This window comes from Somniosus microcephalus, chromosome 5 (genome assembly GCF_052327205.1).
Source record: "Somniosus microcephalus isolate GS21.2 chromosome 5, FLI_Smic_1.0, whole genome shotgun sequence".
In the NCBI taxonomy this organism is placed as follows: Eukaryota; Metazoa; Chordata; class Chondrichthyes; order Squaliformes; family Somniosidae; genus Somniosus; species Somniosus microcephalus.
This window is the reverse complement of record NC_140991.1, coordinates 51676940-51690665: the sequence shown is the minus strand read 5'-3', so window position 1 is coordinate 51690665 and position 13726 is coordinate 51676940.

Below are 13726 nucleotides of genomic sequence, written 5' to 3'. Positions count from 1 at the left end.
CTGAGGGAGTGCTGCACTGTCAGAGGTACCGCTTTTTGGATGAGATGTTAAACCAAAGCCCCGTCTGCTCCCTCAGGTGGATGTAAAACATCCCATGGCACTATGTCGAAGAGTTATCCCTGCTGTCCTGGCCAATATTTATCCCTCAATCAAAATGACAAAAACAGATTATCTGGCCATTATCACATTGCTGTTTGTGGGAGCTTGCTGTGCTCAATTGGCTGCTGTGTTTCCCACATTACAACAGTGACTACACTCCAAATAGTACTTCATTGGCTATAAAGCGCTTTGAGATGCCCGGTGGTCGTGAAAGGCGCTATATAAATGTAAGTCTTTATTTTTTCTTTTCAGTAGACTGTAGTGGTATTAACATTAGCAATGGAAATCTAACACTTATTTGCACTTAAGGAGCGGGGCACACTAAATTCCTTTCTTTAAGCACAATTTTTGGTACGGTTTATTACTCTTGTTCATATGAAAAGGGCACTAGATGTTATCCAGGATCTTGCATTTCAGAAATCAAGGTAACTACTACATTTTGAAATTTTGGACATATGTGCATCAGGTCCTGGTTTAGTGTAACATCCCCACCGACACCTGGGAATCCCTGGCCCAAGACCGCACAAAGTGGAGGAGAAGCATCCGGGAAGGCGCCGAACACCTCGGGTCTCTTCGCCGGGAGCAAGCGGAAGCCAAGCGCAGGCAGCGCAAGGAGCGCACGTCAACCCAAGCACCCCACCCACCCGCCCCTTCAACCACCGTCTGCCTCACCTGTGACAGAGACTGTAGGTCCCGCATTCGACTCATCAGTCACCTGAGAACTCATTTTTAATGTGGAAGCAAGTCATCCTCGGTTCCGAGGGACTGCCTAAGAAGAAGGAGGTCAGAGTGGGAGTGGAGCAGAGAATTAAAGTGATAGGCGACCGGAAGCTCGGGGTTACGCTTGCGGACTGAATGGAGGTGTTCTGCAAAGTGGTCATACAATCTGCATTTGGTCCCCCCAATGCAGAGGAGACCGCATCGTAAGCAGCATATACAGTATACTAAATTGAAAGAAGTTCAAGTAAATTGCTGCTTCACCTGGAAAGAGTGCTTAGGGCCCTGAATGTTGGGAAGGGAGTAAGTAAGAGGGCAGGTGTTGCATCTCCTGCGCTTGTACGGGCAGGTGCCGTGGGAAGGGGAGAGGGTGTTGGGGATGATTGAGGAGTGGACCAGTATGTCACGGAGGGGGCGGTCCCTGTGGAATGCTGAAAGGGGAGGTGAGGAAAAGATGTGTTTGGTGGTGGGCTCAAGCTGGAGGTGATGGAAATGGCGGAGGATGATCCGTTGAATATGGAAACTGGTGGGGTGGAAGGTGAGGACAAGAGAAACCCTATTGTGCTTCTGAGAGGGTGTAAACCTTTCTCTTACTACTGTTCGGACTTTGAGAATTATGAATAAGCGTAACAATGACAGACAAGTATACGATCAATAAAATTGGTCGTTATTCACACTACAGTTCAAAATTCAAGTGTACGTCGCAATCAATATGCGACCAATTTACCCGGACATAAAACTACTTCCCAGCAATTTACACGCTTCCTCTGGGCGATTTATAGTCCAAGTCAACCATACATAAAAGTACCCTTTTAGCAATATCTAAGCTTTATGTCTGACTTTCATACATACTCCTTTATCTCTGGGTGATTGGTCCAGGGAGAGTTGTAAGTCGAAACATAGACTGGCCAGCTTTCTCTATTCGTCTGTACTTCCGTACTTTCTCCTTTGTTCCTTCTGTGCTCTGAATTTCCTGCTCCTGGGTCACCCTTTATAGCGCCTTTCTGCCGGCCTCCCAGTATATCACTGTCTGCCTTCCTCTGATAGGTCAGTTTCACTCCAACCCTTCCCTGATTGGAGTTCTTTCCGCATGACACGTTCATGTTCTTGTGAGGCGTGTGGGGGTGGGACTTCCTTGTCAACCCTGTTTCTTCCTGTCCATGTGGCCTTCCAAACAAAGGACTATATGCTGACCACCAGGCAAAGGACCTCTGCTGACTTCCACCATTTTGTGTCTTCACAAACAAAGAACGCATGCTGATTTCCTACATTTTGAATCCGTCTGTAACTGTAGTGTATGTAACTGTTCTACCTTTAAGAGAACTATTGTATGTAACCGTCCACCTTTAAGAGAACTATTTTAGGTGTGGCACTACTTTATCCTGGCTGCTGTATACTGTAATACCGACGGTGACCACACCGGTATATAAGTGCTGTGGCAGAATTTATTGGGCAGATTCGCCCTGACCTTCGAATAGTAAAGTCCTGTTTAAGTTACTCTTGTAGTCTGTGTATTACTTCGCTATACAACCCACAGACTTTACAGTGGCGACGAGTTCGATCTTACCCTGCGGCAACAATACTTTTGAAGAAGTAAACGAGCGTCGAGAAGAGGCACCCGCCCTCGTCGTTTTGCTGAGAGAAAACTCGAGTCTGCAGACCAAGAAAGGAGGAAGATTTCAAACACGAAGTCTTCCATCAGCAACAGGCACGGATTGTCCCTTCTGCCACGGTGGTGAGTGAGCCGATCAACACGAGAAGCAAGTCGGCCACGGTGACTGTGAGTAAAGGGAAAATAGAAACAAATAAACGGAGGATAAGGGCGGTGCACTCGACCACGGTCGAGGGGGAAAGGAGCCGGACAGAAGTCGGGCCCAGAGGCGCTGAGACTGGGGCAGCGTGGAGCAGAAGCCGCGGTACAAGCGGGCTGGGGAGCGTCGTGAGACGACTAGACCGCGACGGCGAAAAAGGCCGGACAAATACCGAGGCCACGAAGCGCTGCGACCGGATCGTAAGGCGCGGGAAGAGATAAAAATAAATAAACCGCAGAGAACGCAGCCGCAGCCGGGGAGGAAGCACCGGACTGCGAGAGGCTGGGAGGAGCGATTGGGTGAAAAAGGCCAGACAGTGACTGAGGCCACGAAGCGCTGCGACTGGATCGTAAGGCGCGGGAAGAGATAAAATAAATAAATCGCGGAGAACTCAACCGCAGCCGGGGAGGGAAGCACCGGACTGCGAGAGGGCTGGGAGGCGCGATTGAGAGCCGCGCAAGCGGGAGAGACAGAGCCCGAGCGAGAGCCGCGCGAACGGGAGAGACAGAGCCCGAGAGAGAGCGAGCGAGAGCCGCGCGAGCGGGAGAGACAGAGCCCGAGGAAGACTGAGCGAGATCCAGCCCAGCAGCTGAAACTGTTCGCAGTCAACGGGTTGTACCCAGCACCGGAGAGACAGAGCCCGAGCGAGGGAGACTGAGCGAGATCCAGCCAGCGGCTGAGACCGTTCGCCGTCAACGGGTTGTACCCAGAGCCGGTTGCCCGGCCGAGAGAAGGGAACGCGCTGAAGCCGAAGTGCAGGCTGCGAACCCCGAAAGCCAGCGGCCGTCGCCCGAGGGAAAAGCTTACCCCTCCTGCCAGGGGAAGAAAAGCGGGAACCGCCATCTTGAAAGTGGGTGGGGAAAGAAGATAAGCGCGGGAAACCGCGGGAAGCCGCCAGTAGGCGGAGAAAAAGACAGAAGCGGGAACCGCCATTTTGAAAGGGGCGGGGAAAGAAGATAAGCACGGGGAAACCGCCATCTTGGAAAAAAAAAGAGTTAAAGAAATATTTCGTTGTTGTTTATCAGGGAGGTGAAGATGCCTAAGCGTGGTAACATCAACGATTTCGATTCCGAGGTAGAAGATTGGGCCACGTATGTAGAACGCGTTGAGATATATTGTGAGGCCAATAAAATAGAGGATGATGATAAAGCTATAACCTTGCTAAACTCGATGGGGGCGAAGACATACGGGCTATTGAAGCATCTTCTAGCACCAGTTAAACCGGCGGATCAAACCTTCAATAATATTGTTGCTGTTCTGAAGGATCACTTGAACCCCACACCGCTGATGTTGGCGGAACGATTCAAATTTTATGCGAGAACGCAACGGAAAGAGGAAAGCAACACGGAATACTTGGTCGAACTGCGTAGGCTAGCGAAATACTGCCAGTTTGGAGGAAATCTGACAGAGGCATTGCGAGACAAGTTCGTGTGTGGGTTGTCGAAGGAAGGAACGCAAAAGCGACTGCTCGAAGAGAACGACCTTACACTGGATAGGGCTGTCCTTATTGCAGCATCACACGAAGCCGCAGCGAAAGGAACTGCGGAAATGCAGCTGAAGGCAACGGTCCTCAGTGTGGATCAAATTACTTCGGGTGCAACGAAATGTTATCGTTGTGGGAAGACAACACACGACCAGAACCAATGCTGGTTTAAAAACCAGGACTGTAGGAAATGTGGCAAACTGGGTCACATAGCCAAAGTATGCCGGTCAGGGAAGAAGACCAACAACCAAAAAAAAAGCCATCACAGGAAAAGTACAACAAAGTACACAAGGTGGTTGAGAAGAGTTCAGATGAACAGAATTCGGATTCAGACCCAAGCGGCCAGGAACTGGGTAGTCTGAGAATTCATAATGTGAGTAAGGAAGCTGACCTACAAACTATCTGGGTCATGCTAAAAATAGCCGGAGTCCAAGTGAGAATGGAATTGGACACTGGATCAGCCCTATCAGTCATAAATCGAAGGGATTACAACCGGCTATTCTCACATATACCCTTGAGAGATACCAAGTTCGTATTGCAGACATACACGGGGCATAAAGTATACCCCATGGGAAAGATAAGAGTCAAGGTGAGAGACAGGGACAAAGAACACCCCGGAATGGACTTATACGTACTACCTGAGGGAGGACCACCACTTCTAGGACGGGGGTGGATCAAGAAAATAGACATGGAATGGCACTACCTCAAAGCAATAACGAGTGAGGACTCGGGGCAGACAATCAGCTCAGACTCTGAAACGGATGACGATAAGACCAGCCCAAGCATGAAAGACAAGTCTAAAATGAACTTGCTGACTAAGGTTGGTAGAACGAATGTGGGCATAAAGGCTTATGCTCCAGAGGAGAGCAAAGCTTCAGAACAGAATTCCTCTGAACAACAACAACATAGCTTGACAGAGAATTCTGAGTCTGTTCAAGTTACAGACATATATATTACTGAGGAACATCGAGCTCGAACGCAAACTTATTTCAGATTACGACAGCAATTAGAACAATTGAATTGCCGTCTCGAGCAAGAGATGAAAGCAATGAAAAAGTTCTATGATACCGAATGGAAGAATCTGGAAAGGCAACAGAAGCAGCTGGGGAAGAAAAGGGAGCAGGAGCACACAAACCATCTGCACGAGGAGGCCAAACGAATCAAAGCTGATTCGGCTTCTGAAGGGGCGTGCTCCAATCCGGTGGAACAAGATGTGCCGCAACTGAAGGCGCTGGTTAGCAGGTTGCAGGCAGAAAAAGCTGAGTTGGTCGACATGACTTCCGAGCTCCTACTGAAGTTGGGTGCAGCATCACCGGACGATTCATTTGTGGAAATTTGAATGATGGGGGCTGCGGATGATGGCGAAGTAGAAGCAGCAAAGGAGCCCCAGGACAAGGTTCTAAACAGCCCTGCAGCTAATGGAAAAGGGATGAGGACAGAAGAGTTAACAGTCAGCCAACTCCTCCAGGGCAAGGTTATAAACAGCCCTGTAGTTAATGGAAAAGGGATGATGGCAGAAGAGTTAACAGTCAGCCAACTCATTCATATGCTGAGGGATAAAACTCTAAAATGGGAAAAACTTAAATACGAGCCTCAATCTTCAAAGGGAAGGGAGCTCTCAAAAGTCATTGGAAGAGCTGAGGTGGCAACCCAGACTGAGAAGTCTGCAGCAGAACAGCCCTTGGATGCCAAAAGTACGCTGACGCACGGCAATGTAGAACAACAGAATACTGAAACAGCTACTTCAGTAGAGGGATTGAATAGTCCGATCAATCAATCTCCGAATGAAGTTGAAGTATTGAAATCACAAATGAGGTCATTAGTAAAAGACTTGCAGGAAGCCCAGAAAAAGCGGGATGAATCTGAACGCATGATGAAGTCTCTTCAGGACAGATGTCAGGATTTGGAACAAAAGTCGGCTAACGTCCAGCTGGGTAAGGAGGAAATAGAAGACCCTCTCGCTGGCCTAGCTCAGGACGACACCGAATATTACCATGATCTGTTGAGTGACACTGAATATTACGAGGACCTGGTCTGCCCAGCTTGTGCCGAGAACTCCCAAAGTGCCGAAATCAGGATGAATCACTTAAAGTCTAAGGAACATAGGGAGATGGTGGCGTTACAGCTGGCAGCTGACAATGGAGCTCCGAGAGTCTCCAAGAAGCAAAAAAGGAAAAGACGAAGCAGAAGATGATAACCATCTGAAACATTATTACCTCTACCCGATCACACACGTGGTCCCCCGAACGGAGCCAAATCAGTTGGAAAGTAGGAAAATTTCACAAGGCAATCCAACTGTTTTTTGTTTGTTTTAAAAAAGTCAGCAATGCTGGTTCAGAAGTGATGGAAGTAAAGCTGTTAAGTCTAGGGAAGGACTATGGGATGAGTCCCTCTAGCAAGGTGACCCGACTACACCACGGAGGCGTGGTCCGGACCGAGTCAAGAAGATCAGAGACTGAATCTGTGAACTGTTTCCCGCAGAGACTGAATCTGTGAACTGTTTCCGCAGAGACTACCTCTGTGAACTGTTGTAACATGAAGTTGGATATGTTATGATGTTATGTTAATGGGGAATAAGTATGTTGTAAGCTAAAAAGGGAGGATTGTAGTGTATGTAACTGTTCTACCTTTAAGAGAACTATTGTATGTAACCGTCCACCTTTAAGAGAACTATTTTAGGTGTGGCACTACTTTATCCTGGCTGCTGTATACTGTAATACCGACGGTGACCACACCGGTATATAAGTGCTGTGGCAGAATTTATTGGGCAGATTCGCCCTGACCTTCGAATAGTAAAGTCCTGTTTAAGTTACTCTTGTAGTCTGTGTATTACTTCGCTATACAACCCACAGACTTTACAGTAACCATTTCACAATTCATTCTGAACTTCGATCTCTACATGTTAGCATCAGTTTTATTACAATTTTTAGAATCATAGAGAGGGAGGGGAGGGGGTGAGGGCAGAAATGCAGGGAATGGAACAGACATGGTCGAGGGCCATGTCAACCACGGTCCTGGATGTTTGACTTGGGAGAGGTTTTAGGAGAGGTGTAAGAACTGTTACTGATTATGAAATCAATAGTTGATACACCTCTGGAGATGACATTGCTGCCTTCAATGTAATATATGTATTGAATCACTGACAATTGAGGGTGCAGCAGTATATAAGTTTAGAGTTACTTTATTCCCAAAGAACTTCTTAAAAGTAACTTTTTAAAACTTTCTTTGTACAGTTCTAATAATGACATTCCACATGCTGCTTTATATGGGAAGACTTTCGGGTTAGGCGCATAATGGGCGCTGTAATGGCGGTGCGCTCATGACCACTACCCAACATTGCAGCTGGCAGCCTTGAAGGTTATCCACTTCGGTGGCAAAAACAGGAAGACAGATTATTATCTGAATGACAATAGATTGGGAAAAGGGGAAGTGCAACGAGACCTGGGTGTCCTTGTGCACCAGTCGCTGAAGGTAAGCATGCAGGTGCAGCAGGCGGTTAAGAAGGCAAATGGTATGTTGGCCTTCGTAGCGAGAGGATTCGAGTACAGGAGCAAGGATGTCTTGTTGTGGTTGTACAGGGCCTTGGTGAGACCACACCTTGAGTATTCTGTGCAGTTTTGGTCGCCTTATCTGAGGAAGGATGTTCTTGCCATGGAGGGAGTGCAGCGAAGATTCACCAGACTGATACCTGGGATGGCAGGAATGACATATGAGGAGAGATTGGGTTGATTGGGCTTATACTCGCTGGAGTTTAGATGAATGAGAGGGGATCTCATTGAAACTTATAAAATTCTAACAGGACTAGACAGACTAGATGCAGGAAGGATGTTCCCGATGGCCGGGGAGTCCAGAACCAGGGGTCACAGTCTAAGGATATGGGGTAAGCCATTTAGGACAGAGATGAGGAGGAATTTCTTCACCCAGAGAGTGGTGAACCTGTGGAATTCTCTGCCACAGAAGGCAGTGGAGGCCAATTCATTAAATATATTCAAGAAGGAGTTAGATATATTTCTTAAGGCTAAAGGGATCAAGGGATATGGGGAGAAAGCAGGGACAGGGTACTGAATTTGGATGATCAGCCATGATCTCATTAAATGGTGGAACAGGCTCGAGGGGCCGAATGGCCTACTCCTGCTCCTATCTTCTATGTTTCTATGTTTCTATGTAACCACCTTCAGGTTTGGTCCTCATTAACATTTTCTCAGCGAGCTGCGTGGGCCAAACAGGAGCAAAATCGGCCAGCTACTACATGTAACTGACTGGCAAGTAAGGCCTGTTGTGGATGGGGGGTGGGCGGGGGGGGTCGATACAAGAATGGGCAGGCAACAGGTGTGGAGGAGCACTCCTGCAGAGCTCCAGTGGTAAGTCGGCATTTTTTTTATACAGGTGTAAATGAGGCGGTAGTATTACCACTGTGCTCACTGACCTATATTGGCGCCCAGTCCAGTATCACTTCGATCTTAAAAGTCTCATCCGTGTGTTTCAATCCCTCCATGATCTCACCCCTCCTTATCTCTGTAACCTCCTCCAGCCCAACAATCATCCAAGAACTCTGCGTTCCTCCTATTCCAGCCTGTTGGAAATCCCTGATTTCCTTCGTCCCATCATTGGTGGCCATGCTTTCAGCTGCCTAGGCCCGAAGCTTGGGAATTCCCTCCCTAAGCCTCTGCGCTTCTCCAACCTCGCTCTCTCCTCCTGTAAGTTGCTACTTAAAACCTACCTCTTTGTCCAAGCTTTTGGTCACCTGGCCCAATATTGCTTCATGTTAACTCGCTGATAACGTTCCTGTGAAGCGCCTTGGGACGCTTTACTATGTTAAAGCTGCTATATAAATGCAAGTTGTTGTTGTTGTAGCGAAAGGGAGATCAGCCCCAGAATGTCAGCCCAAATCCAACATAACATTAACAACAGCAAGTCCACCATTTTGTTGAGCCCTCACCCTGCCAATTTCTTCAGGATTTTATTGAATTATTTAACATTTTCTTGGCTGTCATATTATTTTGAACTATTCTCTCAGCAATTAGGAAGAAATCAATGTCAAAATATTGTCCTTAATATAATCTGCGTGTGTGTGTGACTCCAGCGCGGTTTATTATGTTGGAGCACTCGTCGATCTTTTCTTCACCAATTTGATACAACTAACAGGTTTAATGCTGCCAGCTTTAGTCAAGAGCAAATTGTGACCACTTTTTGTAATCAAATTGAATCATTCACAACTGTTTTTCATTATTATTGAACATTTGCCAGTTTTATTATGTTGCTACTGAACAAGCCGCTCACTGCAAGCTTATAGAAAACACACAGATACAATAAAACTGGGAACACTGTGATAATTTACCAACAAATAAAGACACCTCATTACATATTTACATCCTAAGTTTAACAGACAACAAAAATCAATAATACATTTGTGCTTAACTCCATTATTGCTTGATTAATCCACATCTATTTAAGGATATGGTTTCCTGGTTCTGAGGCTACACAATTATTTCAGAGGAGTTCTCCTACTCTGTCAACATTGACTAAATTAAAAAGATCTGAAAGATTTCATTTCACAGGAATACAGAGTATCAGTTTGCTTACCAAAAGGAAAGCATATTAAACATTGATTTAAAAATGTATGGAGGATTAAACAAAGGTGCATAGCTGGTTATAAAATGTAAAATCTATCAAAGCAATGGGGTATGCATTCATCATTGTGAATCGTCAATGCTGCACTGTTGGAGGTGCCATGTTTCTGATGAGATGTTAAACCAAAGCTCTTTCAGGTGGACGTAAAAGATCCCAAGGCCTTATTCGAAGAAGTGCAGGAGAGTTCTTTCAGTGTCCTGACCAACCTTTACAGGAAAATAGGAATTGCTGGATGAAAAAAGACCACGGTCCATCGAGTTCGCCTTCTACCATCCTGGTAGTCGCATGGTACAATGATAATGGAGACTGGGCCCTGATCCCAACAATTACTCTAGAATTGCATCCGCTGGCGACCTTCAGCTCTGACCTGGCTAGAATATCGGGGGTCAATGGGAGATCCAATCATTTATATGCCCATGGTGGGTGTCGATGTCCCTTGAGGTGCATCTCAGGCACCCACCACCCCACACAGGCTGGAGAGTCTAGTGCCTACTGCCCATTATTTTGTAAGGAGATCGATAAGGAGATGGTGTTGACGTGCGCTTGCTGCCTTTGTCTTTCTAAGTGGTGCAGGTGGGGAGTTTGAGAGGTGCTGCTGGAGAAGCTCTATGTATAACTCTATGGGGGAGAAATTGGGTGGAGCCGCAAACGGGGCGCCAAGCTCGCCTGGGCGCTGGATTTTGCGCTGCGATCGGAGCAGTAGCGATCGCCGGAAATTCAGCTTGAGCGCCCAAGAGGGACACGGGGCGAGGCTCGAGGCGCTCCACGTCCCTCTTAGGGCGCTGAAACGGAATATCGCAGCGCAACGTGCCGCAGCGTCACACGCTGCGGCACGGCGCGCTGCGGTACTGCAGGCCTTCCTCCCATTCTTAAGGGGGAGGGGCCTGCACCAGCGCGATCTCCGATCGCGAGTGTCGGCAAAAGAGCCCGGCACCGAGGAGAAGTGCCGGGCTCTCGGAAAACAGCCGGCAATGCCACGGGGGGGTGGTCAGGAGGCCAGGGACAGAGGTGGTGGCAGGTGGCCGCCGAAAAAAACGGCTGCCCCGCACCTCCACCTTAATTTGCGCCACTGCCACCACAGGTAGGTCCCGTGAACCGGGCGCGATTAGCGAACGGCGCTGCAGAGGCGGTTGCTGCCAAATATCGAGACCGGGGCGGTAGCGGGGCGCTGCGCACACCGATGACGTCATCGGTGGCGGCGCAGCTCAACAGGCTAACGCCGCCATTAGCGCCCCAGCTAAATATCGTGGGAGGCGTGGCCAGTGGCGCTAAAGCCACTGAGTGCCCTCTTTAGGCACTAACTGGTGGCGCAGCCCACCGAATTTCTCCCCCTATGACTCTATTTTAGATGAGCACTTGAAACGCCATAGCATACAAGGCTACGGTCCAAGTGCTGGAAAATGGAATTAGAATAAACAGGTCTTGATGTCCGACGCGGACACAATGGGCCGAAGGGCCTCTTTCTGTGCTGTATAACTCTATAATGACTCTAAGCCTTGGTGAGTTACTAAACTGCATCCTGTAGGTAGCATACATTGCAGCCACAGTGCGCACCCCTGCAGTAGGGACACAAAAATCTTGAATAGGATTCCTGCTCCTTGATCACTAGCCAGTGACCTCTGTTGAAAAGTGTGCATGTGTGTACATTGGATGAGCGCGGTGGGAATGCTCGCATTGTAGAATGAGCTGCCAATACTCATTGGGGTAGTTTTGAACTGTCGAGCAGTTGACTGGCAGAGCATGCCATTCGCCCACCTGTCCCTGCTGGCAGGAGGCCTGATCCAGTTTTGAGGCCTGGCATCGTTTCCACGCTCCCAGCAAGCCGCACGCCCCCGTCCGGGCATCCTATTGCAGCTCGTGGTTTTAGGTTGGTGAAATATTGGACAGCTTAGAGGCTGCGCCAGCCCACAGCTGGCTTCTGGTGGTGGTGGAGGGGGCGGGGGCGGATGTGGTGGTGGTGAGGTGAAGCAGAGGGATGCGGGGGGGAAGGGCGAGACCAGGCCGGTAGTAGCCCACAGTATTTTTGTGGAGCCAGGAGAAGCACTCCTCTGCTCCTCTCGGCTCCACAAAAATACATCTTGGAAAAGCTTTTGGAGCCTTTTTTGGAGCAACAGGGAGTGGCCCTGTTAAGAAGCCTTGGTTAGGCCGCTCAACATCAGGGCACATGGGAAGACTTTGCACGGGGTGTGCGGCCCATGTGCCCCCCTATGATTGCAGTTGTGGTCCTAACTACGTCGTAGGACTTTGATTTGCACAGTAAAGAGAGCTAACGCCCGAAACTGGCGGGCTGTCTCATCGCCCATGCGACGGCCTCTTTAAAAATGGCAGCAGCCAGAGCATGGGAGTGAATGGAGCAGGATGTCTACCAACCCCATTTTGAGGATGTTAACACCCCATTATCACTGATTGCGACTCGTTAAAATTGGCTCGGTATAGTTTCATGAAGGCTGCAGATCTCCACCGAGGTTGTCAATCTTTAAGTGCAGACTCACTGTGACAGTGGTGGGCTGCCAGTACTCATGAAATTATATCCAGCATGGGTCACCTTCAGGAGGAGGGAAGAGAAAATTGGGGAGAAACCAGCAGTGAGAAGAGGCTGTCAGTACTTTGGCCTGGTTTGAAAGCCAACTCTCAAGAGATTAAATGAAGTGTTCATACAATCATAGAAACATCGAATCATACTTCACGGAAAGAAGCTATTCGGCCCATTGTGTCTGTGTCAGCTCTCTGAAAGAGCTATCCAAGTAGTCTCAGTCCCCTGCTTATTCCCCATAGCCCTGCAATTTTTTCCTCTTCAAGTACTTATCCAATTCCCTTTTAAAAGTTACTGTTGACTCTGCTTCCACCACCCTTCCAGGCAGTGCATTCCAGATCATAACAACTCGCTGTGTAAAAAAATGTCTCCTCATCTCCCCTCAGGTTCTTTTGGAAATGATCCTAAGTCTGTGTTCTCTGGTTACTGACCCTCCTGCCATTGGAAACAAAGGGCGGAATTTTAATCTGGAGGCGGGTCAAGAGCGGGAGGAGCTAGAAAGCGGTCGGGAAACCCGGGAGAATGGGTTTCCCGCAGGCCTTGCCGAATTTAACGCCAGGGCCTGATTAGCATGGGAAGCCTCTGTTTCCCACCTGCAGCCAGCCAGATTGAGAGCCTGGCTGGCTGCGGGCGGATAGGCCTGCGGCAGTCGGCCGCACAGAGGAGGGAGGGAGGGAGGGATCGCGTGGGGGGCCGGGGGGAGGCAGCAGCTGTGGGGTGGGGGGATGCCCGAGGAGGATTGAGGCCGCAGGGCGGCAGCAGAAGAAGGGGGGTGGTCCAATGAGGATTGGGGGTCACAGGGCAGCAGCAGCAGCACGGGACAAGACACTGTTCAATGATGGTGGCACAGTGTATTGTCATTGTCTCCTAGAAAGGGTGGAGATAGTTTTTGCAAAGTCTGAAATGTACTATCTTCCCATTTTGTACTGGAAACTCACTTTCAGTATACAGCCTTTAGAAATACAAGATTCAGCCCTGAGGAAATGGGACTGTCTAATTTGCCAGATGCTTCATAAGAACATGAGAAATAGGAGCAGGAGTAGGCCATTTGGCCCATCGAGCCTGCTCCGCCATTCAATAAGATCATGGTTGATCTTCTACCTTATCTCCACTTTCCTGCACTATCCCCATATCCCTTGATTCCCTTAATATTCAAAAATCTATCGATCTCTATCTTGAATATACTCAATGACTGAGCCTGCACAGCCCTCTGGGGTAGAGAATTCCAAAGGTTCACCACCCTCTGAGTGAAGAAATTTCTCTCCATCTCAGTCCTAAATGGCCGACCCCTTATTTTGAGACTGTGACCCCTGGTTCTAGACTCTCCAGCCAGGGGAAACATCCTCCCTGCATCTACCTCGTCAAGCCCTGTAAGAATTTTGTATGTTTCAATGAGATCACCTCTCATTCTTCTAAACTCTAGAGAATATAGGCCTAATCTACTCAATATGT